The sequence below is a fragment of the Chinchilla lanigera genome, unplaced genomic scaffold, assembly GCF_000276665.1.
Source record: "Chinchilla lanigera isolate Chin_1 unplaced genomic scaffold, ChiLan1.0 scaffold00046, whole genome shotgun sequence".
Lineage (NCBI taxonomy): Eukaryota > Metazoa > Chordata > Mammalia > Rodentia > Chinchillidae > Chinchilla > Chinchilla lanigera.
In genome coordinates this window covers 16,983,164-17,002,498 of record NW_004955447.1, presented here as the reverse complement: position 1 = coordinate 17,002,498, position 19,335 = coordinate 16,983,164, and positions in this window count along the sequence as shown.

Below are 19,335 nucleotides of genomic sequence, written 5' to 3'. Positions count from 1 at the left end.
TCAGAAGGCAGGGGTGTGATATGCAATTGTTGAAATAAACATACACTTTATCAGTTAGACCTGAAAGGGTTCTGATCAACTCTGAGCCTCATTCCCTGAAAAGCACAGAGATAGCAGCAGTGAATCTTATCATGAGGTTCAAAATCCAGGAGACATAAAGCAGCAGACTTAAAACACACCAGATATGATCTGGAGACAAATCGTGTTAACTGAACTCCAGCTGCCTTTACTGCCATTTCTTTTCTTCCAGAAAAGCTGCTTTCTGTGTGTAAAGACAGCAGGGAAGTTAAGAAACATTGTATTTCTAAAACAAATGGAAATTTTGCATTATAGTGTATGAAAAGACCTTTTGGTCATCACTGAGTGTGAGCAAGTCTGATCTCACCCTGGAGTTGCTTGTCCAGGCATAAAGATCAAAAGCCCCGGCTTGGAGTAAGCTTGTTTATCATTGCATCTGGGATCTTGCAAGCCTGGGGAGCCAGGCACAGATACTCATCATGAAACCAGAAGCCACTGCTCTGGAGAAATGGGTATTTCAGTTCTGCCTTCTCCCAGAAGAAAGAAGGGGTGGGGGAGGAAGGGAAGGAGGAGGGGAGGGAGGGAAGGAGAGGGGGCCAGGGAGGGAGGAATGAAGAGAGATACTAGGGAAAAATCACTGCTCAACTAGACAGGTTACCATTCCTCAGTCTTCTTTACCATTCCTCAGTTCTTTCTCTTTTAATGTTACACTAATTTCCATTTATGGTCATTTGAAATAAATTAAAAGTACACAAATGGGCAAAAAAGAAAAGAAAACCACCACTGACAGTTTTTGAATATTCTTCAAAAGCTTTATATATAAAACAAAATGGAAGATATTAACTTCTTTATATTTGTTTTTTCTCAACATAGGTACCACAGTATATGTATCATAATACTTTTAATTCTTCTGCCGTTTGTAGTAACATATTATCTTAAGCAATTTGTAGCTAAATACTTTCTAGCCTCATTCCTGGGGTAAATTTGTAGGGCTGCTGAGTCAAAGATGCACACGTTTTGCAGCTTCTTAGAACGGTTATGACCACCTTGCAACCTTGCAAACATTCAGCTCCCCCACACGCATTTGTCAGTCTGCACCTCCATCTGGGATACCTGCGGTGACCAGTGGGAACTTTCAATCTTTTCTTCCCTTCCCCAGTGAGGTAGAAGGGGTGCCTCATTGTTCTAATTTGCTTTGCTTTAATTCAGTGAGATCAAATGATGTCTTTCATATGTGAATTGTCCATTTGGCTTTTTGTTGTTGTTTTTTTTTTTTGTTTTTTTCCCATACAGGGAATCACAACCTCGCGCTTGCCAGGCAGGCACTGTGCTGCTGAACTAAATCCCCAGCCCCTGCATTTGGCTTTTAAAAATTAATTTGTTGATCATACCTTTGGTCTACTGTGATACTTACCCATTTTTTCATTGGAGTCTTTTATATACAAGATATTTTTATTAGCTTTAAATATGAGTTGTACAGTTCTTCAAAGTTTGTCTTTTCCCCTTTAGTTGTTCAACAGTACGTGCCACACACTATTTTTAAATTTTTCAGATAAAAATGATGATTTATGTGTTTGTGATCATATTTACAAAGTTCTCCATGTAACTCTGTCCTTCAGGATGTGGCTTTTAAAGAAAACTATGAGCAAAGTTGTATCCACGGAGAGTCTCGGTACAGCTTTAAACTAAAAGATCAGAGGCAGCAAAGAGAAGTAGTGAGGCTTAGGTTACAGTAGAATAAAACATAATTTTGCTTATCCAATTGATTTGCTTTTACTAATTTGTCATAGAGCAGGACAAGTCCAGTCAACACATAATGATACCCAAATGTATGCTTCTTCTTTATTTGAATGTTCCATCCATTTGAATCTGTTTCCTTGGGGCGAGGGTTCTAAGCAGACAAATTCACCCCACTTAAGCTCCTTCCTCACCCTTGAGCATCTTACATGATAAATGCCATTGTTTATCCAGGGGAAGTGACAGCTGTAAAGCAAAAGGCAAGGGACTATTGCTAAAGGACTGCTTGTTAAGGGACTATTTCCCAGAGAATGGCTCAGGAGGCAAAAGTGATCAAGCCTTGGGAGTGGTGGGGAAAGACTTTATGACTTCTACTCACAATCACTGTCTTTCCACAGACTGAAGTCCGAGGGAAAACTAGCCTCTGATTTGGGGATGGGGGCGTGTGCTTCACACTTGGGAAATCCATCTTAGCCACAGGAAGTTATTCTGGACAGCAGGACAGTAGCCAACAGGAAAACCTGACCACTGTTAGAAGTCCACTCTGTTTACCAAGTCTCAGTGTTTACCGTACACGTCAGCTGTCTCTTCCTGCCCAGTGCTGATTTTCTTTCCTTGGGTTAATAGCGATTGGATTTTCCTTCTGGAAATTTTACTGCCCTTTGGCTCCAAATGTAGTCTTGAACTGCACGTTGACATTTTGGTCAGTGACAGACTGCAGCTAGGACAATAGTCGCACAAGACAATATTGCCTATCCTGTAACGATCTTAGTTTGTACAAATATATTCTTAGGATGCTCACCCAAGGACAAAACTGCCAAATGATGCATTTCTCAGCAAATATCCCTGGCACTAAGCCACACAGGACTATATAATTTGTCAAAGGAGATGCTGACCACATTGGTGTAGTGATTGGCTAGTGATTTGACCAATGAGAGTGTTCCATTCACCTCAGCTACAGTGATTGGCTCATAAAAGGCCACAGGACCCAAACCACAGCAATAGCATTCGACTTTTAGACTTTTGTTGGTCTTATTGGGAAAGAAATACACCCTTTCCAAGGGTGTAGAGATGCCAAAGGGAGAGGTTATATGCCTAGGGCTCTTGGTTGCCACCTTAAACCATCAAGGACGGAGCGAGCTTGAGTGGAGTTAATCCAGAAGGAACCGAAGGAGTGGAAAGTGGCTGAGTTCTGATGACAACAGAGAGTCCCTAGACCGACCCGGGCCTGAACCGGCATTCCCACCCAACTATTTTCCCTCTTCAACAAATTCCCTCTTCTGCTGAATTCTAAGTGAGATGAGAGTTTCACCCCTGAGTAGTATTTTTGAAACAACTTTGTATGAGCTCTGAACACCTCGGCAATCAGCCACATGAGGAAAATGTCTTGGTGTAGGGTTTGGGTGGTAGCCCTACACCCACTTAGTACTTTTCCATCCTGGGCCGGTCACTTTATCTGTGTGAGCTCACTGTTCTGATCTATGGAAGCGGTTGTTGGAAGAGAGGAACTTTAAATATCTCTTTAGGGCCATAAGTCTTGGCTATGTGATAACACTGTGTCAGCACTTCAGGTTAATCTGAGGTTCTGTCTCCGACTGTCAACTCTACAATCCAGTGACAAATGACACTGATTTATTTTAAAAGTTGAAAACCAACTCCGAAGGACCACACCGCCATTTAAGGAACCAGCAGATAGAGTGAGACTATCTCTAAGAAGTTGTTAGGATGCAGATTCTTCCAGAAGTGTGTTAAGGAGTTGGGTAAGATATTACTGCATCAGCCACCTTGATCACGTATAGATGAGTCATAAATATTGTGTTTTTAAAAACTCTGCTAACCCCATCCCTTGGTTTGGCTGAGCTAAACTAAACCAAGACTCTGATTGTGTCAGTGGATGACACAAGGGTTCAGAAGCGGCGTTGTCTGCTCCAGGGAGGCCCAGGGAAGCTGGCCACACCGCCAACTCCTTCTTCAGACGTCCAGTGTTCACCTTGACAAGTCAGCAGTTCTCAAAACTGTACCTGTGCCGAGCTCACAATTCCCTAAAGATGCAGCACTGGTCCTGCGCATGTTTGCCCTACGTCCATCGTCACCCTTCGTTTGCTCTGTGTTTATCCACCATCATGTGACCTCTGAGGGCAACATTTTCCAGGCTTTGGGTCACAGATTTCCAGCTGGCTGGGCTCGGGCACAGGAAGTGCTGGCAAAGTAGCGGAGGACAGAAAGATGGGAGAAGCCAAGGTTTGTGTCTTCTTGCCACCGTGGGTGGAGCCTGCAGCAGCGATATCTTTCTGGTGGTTCCAGCTCTTGCCAAACAGGCCCACTGTGGTTTCGGCTTCTGGCTCTTTCTCCCGCTACCAGAGGTACTGGTGGTTCAGCTGCTGATACTCAGAGCACGGCCTCATCACCACGTTTAACTCTGAGCATCTCTTTCTACCAGCTGGCCAATCCGCTGCTGCAAATTCCTGTGCTGTGAACATGTGAAGAGGCATCTGGTTTCCTAGCTGGTCTGCCTAACACATTCTCATTCTCAGGACTTGGTCTCTGCTCTGCCCCTGCCTGCTCCGCCTCGGGGCCAGCTCATGGTCACCCTTTAGGACTCTGTTCTGCCATTGGCTCCCCTCTGGAGCTGCCTCAGTTTCCGCACCTGCTTCCTCCTTTTCTGCACACCTCTCGCATAACAAGCGGGTTGTTCCTGGAAAATCCACTGTGGACTTCATTTTCTGAAAAGCAAGCATTTTCTGTCATCCAAACCATCTCAAATTTATTATTTAGAAGAGGGCAGTGTCCACTGAGTGAATGACCAAATGCATAATTAAAGAAGTACTTTTCAAATCTAGATAAAAAGCACTGTGAACAGCTGTAACAAGTACTACCGACTACTCACTCAGTCACCACAACTTTTCCTGGTAACTAAGCCCGACTTCCGTTAGGGATGCAGGTTCCCAGATCCAGGAGGTGCTTGTTCCCTACCTGCCAGGCCAGGTCCAGGTGGTCCGTGGCAGTGCCTTCCCATGAGGCTCTCTGGAGACTGTGAGGGACACTCCTGGAAAGTGTGCTTTCTTGATGAAAGGAAAAAGCTGCTCTTTCTTCCCACCCTGGCTTTTCTATGCCTTGAACAACGTATATCTGGAGCTTCTGCAGCTAACACGAAACTACATGACAATAAGCATGAGGGGAAAGTCCCCCATATTTAGGACGGCAAAACCAAATGCAAAAATAGTGCAGGTGTCTTGTGACATCAAAGAATTTCTTGATATGAGGAAAAATTAACTCTTCCTTTTAAACTGTTGCTCTTTAGACGTTATGTCACTTTTGCAGTCATATACATTTCTAATAGAATATGCCACTTGGGGATAATCTCTTGCTCCCTTTTATCATCCTAAATAAAGGATGGCACAATCATAATTAGATTATCTAATATCCCTTGCTAATTTTAGGAGTCAAAGACCAATAGTAGGATAATGGATGGAATGGTTAACTGTATGTGTCTACTCAGCCAGGCCAAAGCCCTGCCCAGTGGCGGGCGTCTTCTCAGACGCTTTTCTGCCACACACAGTAAGTGTCCCCTCACGTTGGGGGGCGTGCTTACTGATGTCATTCCAGGGTCCAGGGTTTTCTTTGTCATTACCCTGTCTTTTGCAACTGGGAATAGAAGGCTATGGGATGGGGAGAACCTGTCACGGGGAAAAGATTATTTATGAAATTGGAGTTTTGCTCTTTAACATCTGAGCATCTTACTGGGTCGAACAGCTAGAAAGTGACACCATTGCTGAGCTGTGGGAGGAAGCCTCAGCAGAGCACACATGTGAGTCTGGGTCTCACCAGCTCTGCCCTGGTGGCTGTGCATTCTGTGACACGCTGGCCCTCAGGGCAAGCAGGCAGTGGGGTCAAAGATACAGACCTGGCCAGAGGAAGACTCCAGGCTCAAATTCATGACTGATACCACAGTGTGGGCACCACCTTATCTTGCTTCCCAGCTCTCTGAAAGATCATGAGGCAGGTTTTCTTTCTATTCCCAGGAGAGGGTTCTCAATTCTCCAGCGAGCTTCCCTCGGCTCCTCTGCCCTCCTGTTTTCCATCTTAGGCCCCTCCTGGGCAGCCACTTCCTCTCTTTCGGGGCCACCAGTGTGGGGGTGGAGGGACACGTAGTAGTGTCCCAGCGCGGCATTATGCAATCACATAACATATCCCAGTCCTCCAGACATTTGACAGACTGGAATATGTGTTTAGATTTCTAAACTCTGAGACATTTCAGAGCAAAGAGGACCTGGCTGTGTCCTCCAGCTGGTTGCAAATGGTTTTACTTTTGTCTCTAGCAGGGTTACAGCTGCCGCTGGACTGCAGCTGTTTACCAGAGTCTGGCAAGGAGAACGTGTGGGGAATGTCAGTGTCCTAGGCCTGCTTCTTCCTCCTTTAGCAACACATCCATCAGGTTCAAGAAGAACTTACTGCGGAGCCATAGAGAGTTTGGGCCCCAACCCTGCTCATCACAAGCCTGGAATGTAGTGTGCCAGTGGGTCTGTATGAGATTCCTGGGGTTGCTGTAACAAATTACCACAAATGAGATGGCTTCATACAACAGAAATGTGTTTTTTCACCGTTCTGGAAGCCAGATGCCTGAGTTCAGGATGTCAGTAGGGCCGCATCCCCTCCACAAGCTCAAGGGAAGAATCCAGTCTGCTTCCAGCTTCTGGCGCAATCAGCCTTCCTGGACTCGTGGCTACATCACCAGGTCTCCACCTCGGTGGTCGCATTGCTTCCTCCTCTTCTGTCTTCTCCTCTGTTATCATTAAAACAATAAACACCTGTTACTGTGCTTCAGACCCATCCAGATAGTGTAGGATGATCTCTTCACATTCACTCAGTTATGTCTGCAAAAGTCCTTTCTCCATATACGGGCACATTCATAGGCTCCAGCGTTTAGGGCACGGACGTCCCCTTTAGGAGCGCCATTCAGCCTGCTGTAGAGTGTTTCAGCCAGGGAGAGAGAGGTCACGGCAGGGAAGGAACCAGCTGTCTACGCACGATTCTGCCATCAACCCAGCCAGCTCAGCCGCTCATCATGTTTTTGGGTCAAGGGGAAATGCATCATTTCCACTTCACAGTTGGTGGTATCGAAGGTGCAGTGACGTAAACTGTGCAGGTGCTTACGTTATCACTCACGGAGGAGTTCAGAGGCGGACAGCCTAAGAGTAGCTTTTCCATCGACATCTGCAACCCAGATGCCATCCCTCCTGCTCCTCACCTGCCCTTCCAGCCTTAGTTCAATGACTCCATCCTGAACATGTCCAACCAGGCTGCTGAGGCTTCAGCTATCACATCTACATCTCACACAAGCAGAAGGAAGGAAAGTGGGAAGGGCAGATGACAGGTGCCTGCTGAACCAGCTCACTTACAAAGCTTCAAAGAAGGCACAGCGCTTATATCTCATGAGCCAGAGCATAATAACTAGCTGCAAGGGAAGCTGAAAAAAGTGTGTGGTGGGGGAGAGAGAGAGAAAGAGAGAGAGAGGTCTAGGAACACTGCTACATGGAACAAAGTGGAAGGGGAGTTAGGAAGAAGGAGGGAGCCATGGGGCAGGCAGCTAGTGCTCTCTACCCAGTGCCTTGCCATGCGATCTCAGCCCCCATGCAGCAGAGCCAGCAAACACAATCAGCTTCTGTATCTTGTAATAAAAATAAGTAGCGCTGACATCTGAGGGAGCAGTGTGAGCAGCCCCTGGGCCTGGCCTGTTACAGGCTCAGTGATATTCATAACAACTCTCTGGGGTTGGACTTCTTACATCATTTACAGATGAGGAAACTGAGGCTCAGGGAGGTCAAGTCATTTCCCAAGGGTTGCAGGAGTAGGTGTGGAAAAGGACATTCTTTAGTGCATCTTTCAGTGAATTACCTCAGGCCTGACCAAGCCATAGGATTGTTTGATTCCAGAGGAAGTCTAGCAAAAGCACTGGTGTAAAGGAAATGTTAGCAGGACCTGTGTCCCTGTGGAAAGCCGCAGGGACAACACTAGATGCTTTGCTGAGATGTGCCCGAAGGAATGATAACACGATGGCTGAGTCAAGTCTCATTCCTGTGATAACTGAGTTGTATTGTCCTTGCTAAACCTGTTGATGTCCTCCTATTTGCCCTGGTGCTTCCTTTGCTCTTTCTCAATAAAAGGTTACTAAAAATGGTAATCAGTGCTACAGCCTCTCTTGTTTTTCTTGATTTTCTTGTTTTTCTTTTCATCCATGGGCACGTCGTTCTCGGGACCTGTCACCCCAGAGAGAAACGGAATATAGACCGACAACTAGGGAGTGGCTGAGCACGGGGAATGTTCTCCCTTCCCTCTGCGCAGTCTACATTTAAGCTGCTTCCCCCAAGCTCCAAATCAAGAGTCTCTTCAAGGTGATGCATTCTTCCTCTGCCCTCAGTGGCCACCCCCTCTCCGCTCACTAGCTCCCATCTTCTCCCCGCCCTGTCAAATCTCGGTACTCCTCTTTTGGGTTCTCACGTACTTAGCACTGAGTCGCCCCGCACTTTCATCCTCTCGGCTCACCGAGGCTGTGCACTGGTTAGGCAGTTTTTGTTTTGAAAACCGAGTGATGGGCTTCACACTTCTATCCTTCCCCGGAATCCCCCAGCACCACCTTCACCTCTACACCTCCCTCCCTCGTCTCCCTGTAATGTGTCGCAGTGTCTGAAAGCACATGCTCAGCCCTGGACTCTCTGCAGTACTGTTCTTCCTTTAGGCACACATCCATCAGGTTCTAGAATGTGTTGTGCACACACACACACACACACACACACACACACACACACACACAGGTTCTAGCCCAGACACAGCTCAGAAGACACAGCTTCTTCTGAGCCAGACACAGCTGGAGGAGGTGCAGCCCATCTGATGTTCTATCCTCTAGGATACACAGCTGCAGGTGGCAGTCTGTGAAGACAGGGCTCTGCCGGAGGTGAGGGAAGACAGCAGGACTCACTCGGCCGCTGTCCTTTCCGCCGCGGCTCACCCAATCAGCAGGAAGGACTCACAATCTGTGGGCTGCCACCTGTGAGACAGTTTACAAACACCAGACTCACAGACCGGTCTATCACGTCCTCATGAGGGGGGAGGGGGACAAGCACCCAGCGGACCTGGACAACACTCCTGCCTCTAGTTCCCCCGCCTGCTCTAAAGCCCTTTATCCTGAGCTTCCCAGGTGGCCAGTGCTTCTCTGACTATTCCCTAGGCGAAGGACTCCTCAGGATAGAACCCAGTGTCCTCAGTAGCACAGCCTGTGCTTCCCTGACTCTGACACCGCCCAGAAACGTGGAAGCTCGTGACTATGGTGGGCTCGCTGTCTCTCCCTAACTTTGCTTTCTGCCCTGCACTTCTGAATTAGCTCCCGAAGTCAGCACTGGGAGGAACAGGCTCTTGTTGGGTGCACTGTGTTGATCCACTGGGTACCCCTCCTCCATGTCAGCTCCGCAGTGAGTGACTCTGTCTAGCGGGTTTAGGGAAAGCCCCCATCCCATCCTCTTCAGGCTAACAAGGATCAGACAGAGAGCTGACGTTGTGTTGAGCCACTCCACACGGCATTGCCTTAATGTTTTGAATACTCCTGTTGCTTCTTTAGAAGCTACAGCTGGATAAAGGGTTACCCTGGAGTGCATGGAGCTACATGAATGAGACAGGTATTCCTATCTCACAAGTGAGATAGGCTCAGTAAGTGACTAATACCATAATACTTAATAGAATAATTGTAACAATATATTGTAAAGAGAGTTTGCACTATAGGGCCATTTTTAGCAAAGTGTTACTCAAACACAACCATGGAGATACTACAATAGTTAACCTGAAAACAAAGACGGTGACTACAGCGGACAGTCATTATATACATCCTGGATATACTGGACAAAGAGACAGGCCACACTCCAGGTGGGTGTCATGAAATAGCGCAAGATTTCGTCATGCTGCTTGGAATGATGTACAACTTAACACTTATGACTTGTTCATTTCTGAAATTTCCTATATAATATTTTCAAGTCCGTGGTTGTCCATCAGTGACTAAAATTATAGGGGGAGAAATGGCAGAGAGAATGCTATTACTGTTATTCTTTTCCTCACCATTGTGTCTTTGAGATTCATTGTGTTATTCATAAAACATCAGTACTTAATTTTTCTTTGCGGTGTAGCATTCCATCCTATGAACTAACATGCCACAACTTAATTAATTATCTCCCAGTGGATGGACATTTGAGTTGCTTCCAGTCTAGGGCTATCAAAAACAATAAATAAAACAGCTGCAAATGTTCTTGTCCAAGTCTTTTTGCGTTCTTCGTGTCTATCAATCCTCCACTCTAGTTTCCATTCTCTCCCTCAGCGAGGACTATGTCAACCCTCTCTGATGTGTCCCCACACCAATCCCATGTGGGTCCTAAGAAGACCTTTTATACAGTGGTCACCTCCTCACTTCACCTGTGTAATGAAATGGCCACCTCTGGGATGCCTCTGAAAAGTGTAACCCTGATGAACAAAACATAGGTGTATGTTTTTGTTCTGATGGTTGCAACGTCAGAGAGACTAGTACGGCGTCTGAGTGTGTGAGGCTGACTGGTCTCAAACATGCAGGTGGTTGCAAAGGCCCAGGAAGTCCTGACTCAGTCTCCTTGGGGGTGCCAGTCCTTAGAAGAGAGTAGACAGGTATTGCTCCATAGGCATCTCCCACCCCACTGGGGAGATCATCTCGGGTCATCTGGAAGGGTCCTAACCCAATGACAGCAGCTAACTCTGCCTTGCAGAATGCTCTGGCTGTGCCTCATGGACCATTTTTTATCTCAGTATTTTCACTTCTTGCTGGCAGCTGGTTTTTCTACTTGATTCCTGTCTGTGTGCGTCAGGATGTGATCAAAAGGAACCAGTTTTATCCTCCAAATTTCCTCTTGCTCTTGAAATGTGACCAATTTAACCAAACACAAGATTTATGGACAGTTAGGTGAGTATGACTTCATTTTTGGATGCCAAACACTAAGTTCTGTCCCTATAGAATGACTCTGTCGTGCTCGCCTCTCTAGCTGGGAACTCCTGCCCGCTGGAGGAACACGGCCTCCTCTGTTAGACCGCGCGCCCTCTCCCAGGGTGCCGCTGGAAGAAGCCGGTGAAGAGCACGCTCCCTCCCAAGGACCAGAGCGAAAGCACAGTCCTCTCAGTTCATCCCGAAGAAGCATTTCAGAAGAAATGCAGGTTCCGTGACTTCTTAGTTTAACATTTCATTCCAGAAATATTATTTATCTAATAGTCTGAATATAAATCTTGGTTTTTAGCCTCCAGGGGAAAATGACAAGTGTAGCTGGGATTTTGCTTTCATTTAACATGTAGGCTAATATTTCACAGCAGTTTTAGGTTCACAGCGAAGCTGAGCAGAGAGTAGAGTTCCCGAACGTCCCCTGTGGCCCGTGCTACGCACAGCCTTTCCCCACGTCAACATCCTGCCCCAGAACAGTGTACTTAGTACAGTACTGACTGTAACTTTGATCCGTCATTATCAGTCAGTGATAATCATGATCTGTAACTTGCACCAGAGTTTATTCACGGTGCTCAACCCTGGGTTTTGACAAACACTGTTGTGGTTTGTGTCTAGAGATCCCCCAAAGCCTCTTGTACTCATAGGTGGGGCTTTTTGGAAGTGGCTGGACTGAGGGTTTGTGAAGATAAAATAAGGATGTGTGATTAGCAAATCAGCCCAGTAATTCATCCAGCATTGTTCTGGCTGTGAGAATGGGAAGGTCCACCACAGGTGTGCGTGGCACTGCCCCGTAGGTTTGTAGCCTGGAGGGAATGAAAGTCCAGAAGGCTTGCTGCTTGCTGCCTCCTGTCTGTCCTGCCATGGACTGTTTCTCCTCTGTCCTATCCCTCTACTGCGCTGTCCTGACTTGGAGCCAGCTAACTACGGACTAAAACTTGTACAAACTGTGCGCCAAAATAACCCTTTCCTCCTTTAACTTGTGGGTGTCGTGTATTTTGTCTCAGCAATACGAAAAGTAACTCAGACACATATAATGTGTTGTATCATTTTCCATTTTCCAGCTATTCATTCTTCCTTCCCTTCCCCTTAACCTCTGACAGCTTCTGATATTTTTATTGTCTCCATAGTTTTACCTTTTCCAGAACATCACGTAGTTGGAATATACAGTAGATAGCCTTTTCAAATTTCTTTCACATAGCAATACGCTTTTAAGTTCCCTGCATGACTTCTCATGGGTTGGCACCTCCTTTCTTTCTAGTCTTGAGTTACATTCCATTGTATGGATGTACCACAGTTTCTTTAACCACTAACCTGCTGAAAGATTTAGGTGCTTCCAAGCTTGGCAATTATGAATAAAGCTGCTGTAAGCATCCATGTGCATTTTTTATGCAGATGTGTTTTCAACTCCTTTGGGTAAATAAAGATGATTGTTTTTTGAAATATACTTGATAGACGCCATCTCTTGCCTCTACCACTATAAACAAACTTCAGAGCAATTGGGAGGATTATATGCTCTGTGGAGGGTGGTTCTATGTGCTGTAGGGGAGGATACAGAGAAGAATAAAGTGTCTGTCTTTATTTCATGGTATGGAAGAGGTCAACATGTAATCTCACAGAAAAACATGACAGAATGTGATCTATGCTAAGACAGAAATTCTAAAATAGAAAAGTGGAAGCTAAAAAGCCATGCATACTTCAAATGTATGCATAATAACAGAGAAGGAAAGAATAAGAAAAAGTGCAATCTACTTCAAAAGTCAGTACCAGTTACCAAATATGCCAAGCGGCGCTATGAAGCAAGCGCAGTTGTCTTCCCAACCCCCCACCTCTCTGAGCTTCCCTCCCTCCCCGGGAGCCTCCTCAGTCCAGTGGGGACACACGCTCTGTCCTGAGCACCACCACAGAGAGGAAATGGCCTAACGAACCAAGTCCTATGGACAAGTTAATGATCCTGTGTCTAAGTAAATGACTTAGCCTTCTCTACAGTAGGCTAACTGATGGTCCCCAAAAGGTGTATCCATGTCCTGAAATGTGAGTGTGACCTTATTTGGGAAAAGGGTCTTACAGGTGTTAATCTGCTCATCTCAAGTTACTGCTATTGAGATGAGCAGACTATCCTGGATCATCTGGATGGGTCCTAATCCAATGAGCGTCCTTATAGGTCACACAGAGGAAAAGACAGACAGAAGCGGTAGAGGCACCATGACTCCAGTGGCCAAGAGTGGAGTGATGTAGCCAGGAACCCGGAAAGCAGAGAGCCATCTAGAGGCTGGGAGGGCCACAGAGCAGCTCTCCGAAGCCTCCAGAAGGGATGTGGGGCTGCCCGATTTAGGCTTCCAGATGGTATATTTCTTTTCTTTTCATTTTAAAGAGAAAAAAAAAAAAACACACACACACAATAAAAATGATACAGAATTTCAAAACAAGATGATAGAAAATTAACAATGGTTATTATATTGCATATTGTTATCTTCAAAGTAGTTCATCAGATTACCAGATATAGGCATGCAAAGTTGATCAGACAACGTAAGCACGAACTGTTCTTTTCAATGAACTAATAGAAATTAGTAGTACAGTTATCCCAGGTATCTGGTCTGTGTATATTTGTGTGTGTGTGTGTGTGTGTGTATTTTTTTTCCCCTTCCTTCTTTTCTCCTTTCCCCTATCCCAGTTGTTCTTTCCTTATTTATGAAAATTTGCTACAGCAACCAGAGGAAACTAGCACACCCTCTAAAGGACATTTTTCCTTAACAAATACAGTATATTGATTGATAGTAGTAACGGATGTTGTCACTCTTTTTGGCCATCCACCACCCAGATCCCATCCCTACATTTAGGGATGTATCAGATACAGTATATATGATATGGTCTCCTTTAAGCACAATTGCTCATTCTATAGAAGTCTAGCCTTTCATTATTTGGTTGAAGACCTTCATTACCTGGGATGTTATACTCTATTCTTTTCTATCATCCATATCTCCTTCCATTAAATTGAAAGTTTCTTCAGTGCAAAAAATCCATTTGTGACAATGTTTAGAAGTACATAACATGTGGGTGCATAGTTAATATTATTTGGCCATAAAGAATCTGAATATCCGCCATGAACTAAGGAATTAAATCATGCTTCTAGAAATATAGATTCCTAACCAATCTCCTTCCTTCTGGTCTCCCTTTCTCCAATCTGTCCTCCATCCTGTAGCTGGACTCACTTTTCTAATATATAAACATGATTATTAAATATTTTCATTTGTTCTCCTTTATATACAAACCAGAGTTGAACATCTCTTCACCAAACATGGGAGAGACTTACTTCTAGCTTCAAGCTTCCTCATAGGCTAACACGTCATGTATCCACTCTCAACTCCTTCTGCTCTTTTGTGATTCCCCTCCCTAGTCTACAAGCACCCTCAAATTCCGCATGCTCTTCAAGCTTCAAACTGAACCACACTAAGATACTCAGCTCCCAAATGCTGGTCTCTTCAACATCACACACCACTTCTCACTTCTTGACTGTGTAACTCACTGTGGCAGAGATGATCCCTCATGTCTACCATACCATTCATTCTTCAGTCCCAACACATATAGGCGGGGTCAGACCAGCAGTATCTGGTAGACATGCCCTGCATCACTTCCAAACCTGGCTTCCAACTTGCTCTAGAGGGATTTCCTCATGCTCTGTCTCACCCCTCACCATCTGAGAGCTGAAGAGAGAAGAGCCAAAGGTCCCTGCGGACTGGGGAGCAGGAGACCGATCCTGATCCCAGAGTCACCGTCTGGAAGACCATGCATCGAGCATACAAGGAGAAGAGAGAATGGAATATTTCACAGTGATAATCACCAAAGGGGGGTTGTTTGTCACAGTATCATCCTGTTCTGACTAATGCATTCCTCCTGGAGCTGCACCTGAGTGTCAAGGTCTGAGTTGCTCTCAGTTCTCTTAAAAGCCAGTCACTCCCTTGGCAGCTTCCTAGCACTCTGTTGTTGTTTTAACAAAAACTTTTAAAACTGTGTTTAAATATGTATAGATTTGATAGAATAACATCTATTACTGCACTGCTTAGAAATAATAGAGTTAGTAAAATGATGTCTATTAATAGACTGCTTGGAAAATAGTTTTTAAACATTATGAGCCTACCACTTTCAAAATGATGTCTGCATAATCCCTTTCTCTGTGTAATAGTCATATATTTATAGCATAATTTTAAAATAGGGACTTCATTCTTGTCTCATTTCAAAAGTTACTTTAAGGCAGGATAAGGTTTGTGTAATTTTGTATCTCACTTCTGCTCTTCATATAGCAGTATAAGTATTTTTCCACATTAAAAGAGATTTCACAACATCATATTTGATGGCTATGTAATGTGCATTAATGGATTGGCTATGATTTAATTATTCCTTTTAGGGGCATTTGACTAGTTTCATATTACACTGAATACTATGATAATGAATATAATTGCAAAAACAGCTTTTTTTCTGTTGGCTCATTTTCCTAAAATATCCTCAGAATGGGATTATTTTTGAATGTGAATAGTTTTATGGGCCTAATATTATGTCCAAATTGCTCTCTAGAAAAGGTTATATTAGCTTGCAATGTTAAGAACAAGTGCAACAAATGCTCATATGACTGCCCGCCCCTTGATTATTTATGTTATCCCAAGTCAGGCACTGTCCAGGTATATTAACAAACAAATCCAATTAAAATATTCTTGTCTTTATATTTTATCATTGTTGTTTCAGAGTAATTAGCGTCTGTCTTACCTCCTTACAAGTACACTATAAGCAGCCAGAGATAAAGGATGAAATTGCAGCTTTCTTATTTTTATTTTCTATCACCTTTCAGCCCGAGATTGTTACACAGGAGATGCTGGGTGCTGGTTTGTGCATCAGGACGCCTATAGTAATACAAAAGATACAAAGCTATGTCTCCAGCTGCCTAATATCTGGGCACATTTTAGCTTAGTGCTTTGCACCCACAATAAAAACTGGCCTATCCACTCCCACTAACCTGGGAAAGATGGCAATTCAGTGATCATCAGTGATGGGTGCCCATCAGACTCACTGGAGAGGTAAAAAACAAAACAAGAATTTCAGCTGTGGCGCTTCTGCCCAGACCGATGAACTCAAAGCCTCTAGTGATTTTTCCAGCTCTCTGATGATTTTAATGTGCAGCCAGGATTGAAAATCACTGCAGAGGCTGGGAGATTTAAAAGGCGGTCAGGTGAGAGCACCTGGAAGGTGTTTCTTCCAGCAGATGGGAAACAGCTGCCGAGTGCTCTGCCTCTTTGTCCTTCTCTTCCTGTGTGTAAACAGCACCCATTAATCTAAGCTCCTCTCCAGGGAATCTTGCCACTGATGCAGAAAAGGCCTCACGCCAATATTTGACGGAAGAGATAATTCACTGTAGACACATAGTAGAATCTTGGAAAGCTATACAAAATGGAAGCCCGTGGAGGCAGACAGTTTGTTGTTTATCACCGTGTCCCCAGAACCTAATACTGTGTCTGGGGATGCTCGTTACAGCACTTAGTCTGTTCAGACGGATCTACTTCTTGACTCTTCTGCGAAGGCTTCCCGCATTTTCCCAGGAATAAGTGAAACCATCATCCTGAAAGTACTTTTGCATTCACCATGCCCAGAGACAGGAGGAAGTTCTGTGACCCCGATGGCAGTCACTGGTGAGGACTCTTCTTGCAGACTGGAGTCTGCGGGTGGCATTGCAGGGGCAGGTGAGCTCCTGCAGGCTGGTAGCTGAAGCCGGTGCTGCAGCCCTGCCGATCCCGGGAAGCTGATCTCACACTAGCTACTACCAGAGAGGAAATGAGGGCTTCCAGCAGGGCCCCACTTGATGTAAAATGGCTTAGGACGCGGTCTGTTTCAGATGGACCATCTGGTTTAAATTCGTGCTCTTAAAAAGGATAAATAGGAACATCAAAGCCATCATCATCTTTTCTCCGATGCCTAAATAATGTAAATACCAAAGCCAACTTCTTTTGTTCTTCTTCTCTAAGAATGTTTGGACCAGGAGCCCTCAGAAGTCTGGAAGGAGCAGTGTTTCCAGGGCACCTTGAAATGCTGTCTTCCTACGCCAACACTGTTCTCTTTGTGTAAACGGTGAGCACTTGTTTAGTTAACATATACTAGAAATTAAACCTGATAGTGTAACCGTGATGCATAAATAACAAACACTTGGAATTCTCTGGTATTTGTGTTTGGGATAAGCATTTTACCATCTTGGTTCTCTACTATGTAGTAAACAGGAAATAGTTCCTGTAAAGCTTCAGAAAATAATTCAACCATGTTTAAAAAAAAAAAAAAAACAGGAGAGGGGCATACTGAGCAGTTGAAAAGGTTATTTGTTCTCTGACTCTCAAAAGACATGGTTGCCGCTGTTGGTGTCTTCTCCCTTATAAAATCATTTCTTGAAATCAAGACATCAAGCAGAAACGGCTCTTTGGAGAGCACCAGGAAAAACTCAGAGTACATGTTTCAATTCATGACGATAGGAACACATTCCCCGTTCGCCCGTAGCCTTAGTAGAACATTGAAGTCACCGTCTTGGCTTTCTAGGGAACAATGCCCGGAGGGACCACTTTCCTTCCCGCTTCTCTTTCCAGCACTCCGTGCGATCCCTGCAAGGCGGCAGGTCACCCAGGCGTGCGTCTCAGTTCCTGGTGAGACATAATGACATTTATTCCCCAAATGCTCATACTCTGATTCACAGAGTCTACAGGCAAAGGTCTGCTTTTTCCTCCAGCCTGAAAGTACCTTGCAGAACTTCGGGCCCTTCGGAAATCCAACAATCCCTCCACTATAATCCAGTATCAACTGTTGTTTTCCAATATGTCTTAAACAAGTGTCAGGCTTTTCCAGCTGAACCAAGTGACATTTGAAAGGGGCATTTGCGTAGGAAGCAGTAAATTGCTTTCGGAAAGAGGCAAGGTTATCTTGGATTTAGAGGTCTTGCAAATATTTATGCAAGGTGCTAAAAAGTAGCATCTCTCTTTCTCACAACTATTGGCCAAAGTGGGCTTACGACATTACTTTGTAAGTAAATACTGCTGCAGCATTCTAAACAGATTTATTAGGCCTGTCACCGGCAGCCAAATATTTATGTAAGCTCCGTGGGTTGAAAAGGTACTTGAAGGAGACTGTTTTAACCACAGCTTTGCAAATGTTTAAGGTAACATCCTGTCTCTTTGAATCCATCCCACCTAGCCATATCGTCATATTTATGATAAAAAGACAAGCTCAAAATGATGCATTATTTCCTGCCATCCAAAGTTGGACTTCTATCCTTTTCCCATAGTTAAATAGAAATAATAAATGATTTCGGAGAAATCCTTCTATGTAACACCTAGGAAGAAGTCACTGAAAATGTTAACAGTGGGAGGAGAGATAGGGAGAAAATGTAAATTTTTAGCAGAAATGAATAAGAAGGAATCATTTTAAATGACGAGATTAGGTCTTGTTTAGAATCCACATGCATTTAATGGCTGTATTCATTTTTTTCATCAATCTCTTTTGCTGTAGAAGTGCCTTAGTAGCTACTAGGAAGATTGGTCCCCAAATCTGGTCTGGTTGTAAGAATAAACAATGTGCCTGTCTAGCTGAGTGGTTCTGGGTTTTGCTAAGCTCTGATCTCTCCCATTTGGTCATGGTCCTGTTGCACTCAATATCAGACTGTGGCATATCAGTCAGGACTCTTACAGTTGCAAGTGAAAGAAATCAAAATTAAACTAGCTTAAACCACAAAAGCCAGCCATGCACTGGCTAATAGAATAGCATGAGCTAGGTAATACATCTTCAGGTACTGTTGCACTCAGGTGCTCAGCAATGTTGCAAAAATCCTTTGCTTTACTTTCTTACCCTTACTCTTGGGAAGCTTTAGCTACTGTGTTATAGTGGACAGGATGAACAGCTGTGGAGGTTCTGCTCCACTGTGGACCCAGAGTGAACACCCTTGGAGCCGAGCTCCCTAAGCAAGTCCAACTAGGCCACAACATGAAGCAAAGCTTTCTCCACAAGACACTCAGTTCAGTCGATCCAAAGTCAGCAAGATTCATGAGAAAAAACTAGAGTTTTCATTCCCTGAATTTGAGAGTATTTGCTGCATGGCATTGTTATAGTAACATCCGCAAACTAATACAGTTAGGAGCTGGAAGTACCTTTGGGGAATTGGCTGGCTTGGGGTTTATACCCTGTACAGTGAAGAAAGAAAGCAACTTGGAGAGTGAGAGGTTGCAACTTCAGCAGGAAGGGTCTTTCTGGGTGCGATGCAGCCCCAGCTCTGTGGAGTCTGGAGGAAAGGATAACGAAACCCATGTTCATTGTCAGCACCGTCACAACCAATGACAGCGACTCTGCACAGCTACCGTGTTGGGTGTGACTGGAAGAGGTGCAGGGCAGGGCCAAGGCGCTAGAAAAGCTTGCCACCATGCTGGGTCCCGTTAGAAATTCGTCAGACTGCGTTAACTCAGACCAGCCAGAGTTTTCCCTGGGCTTGCTAGTTGAGAAATGAGATCTTTATTGGGGGGAAATTTCTCCCTGATTCCACCTTCCATCCTAACCTTTATGCCCAG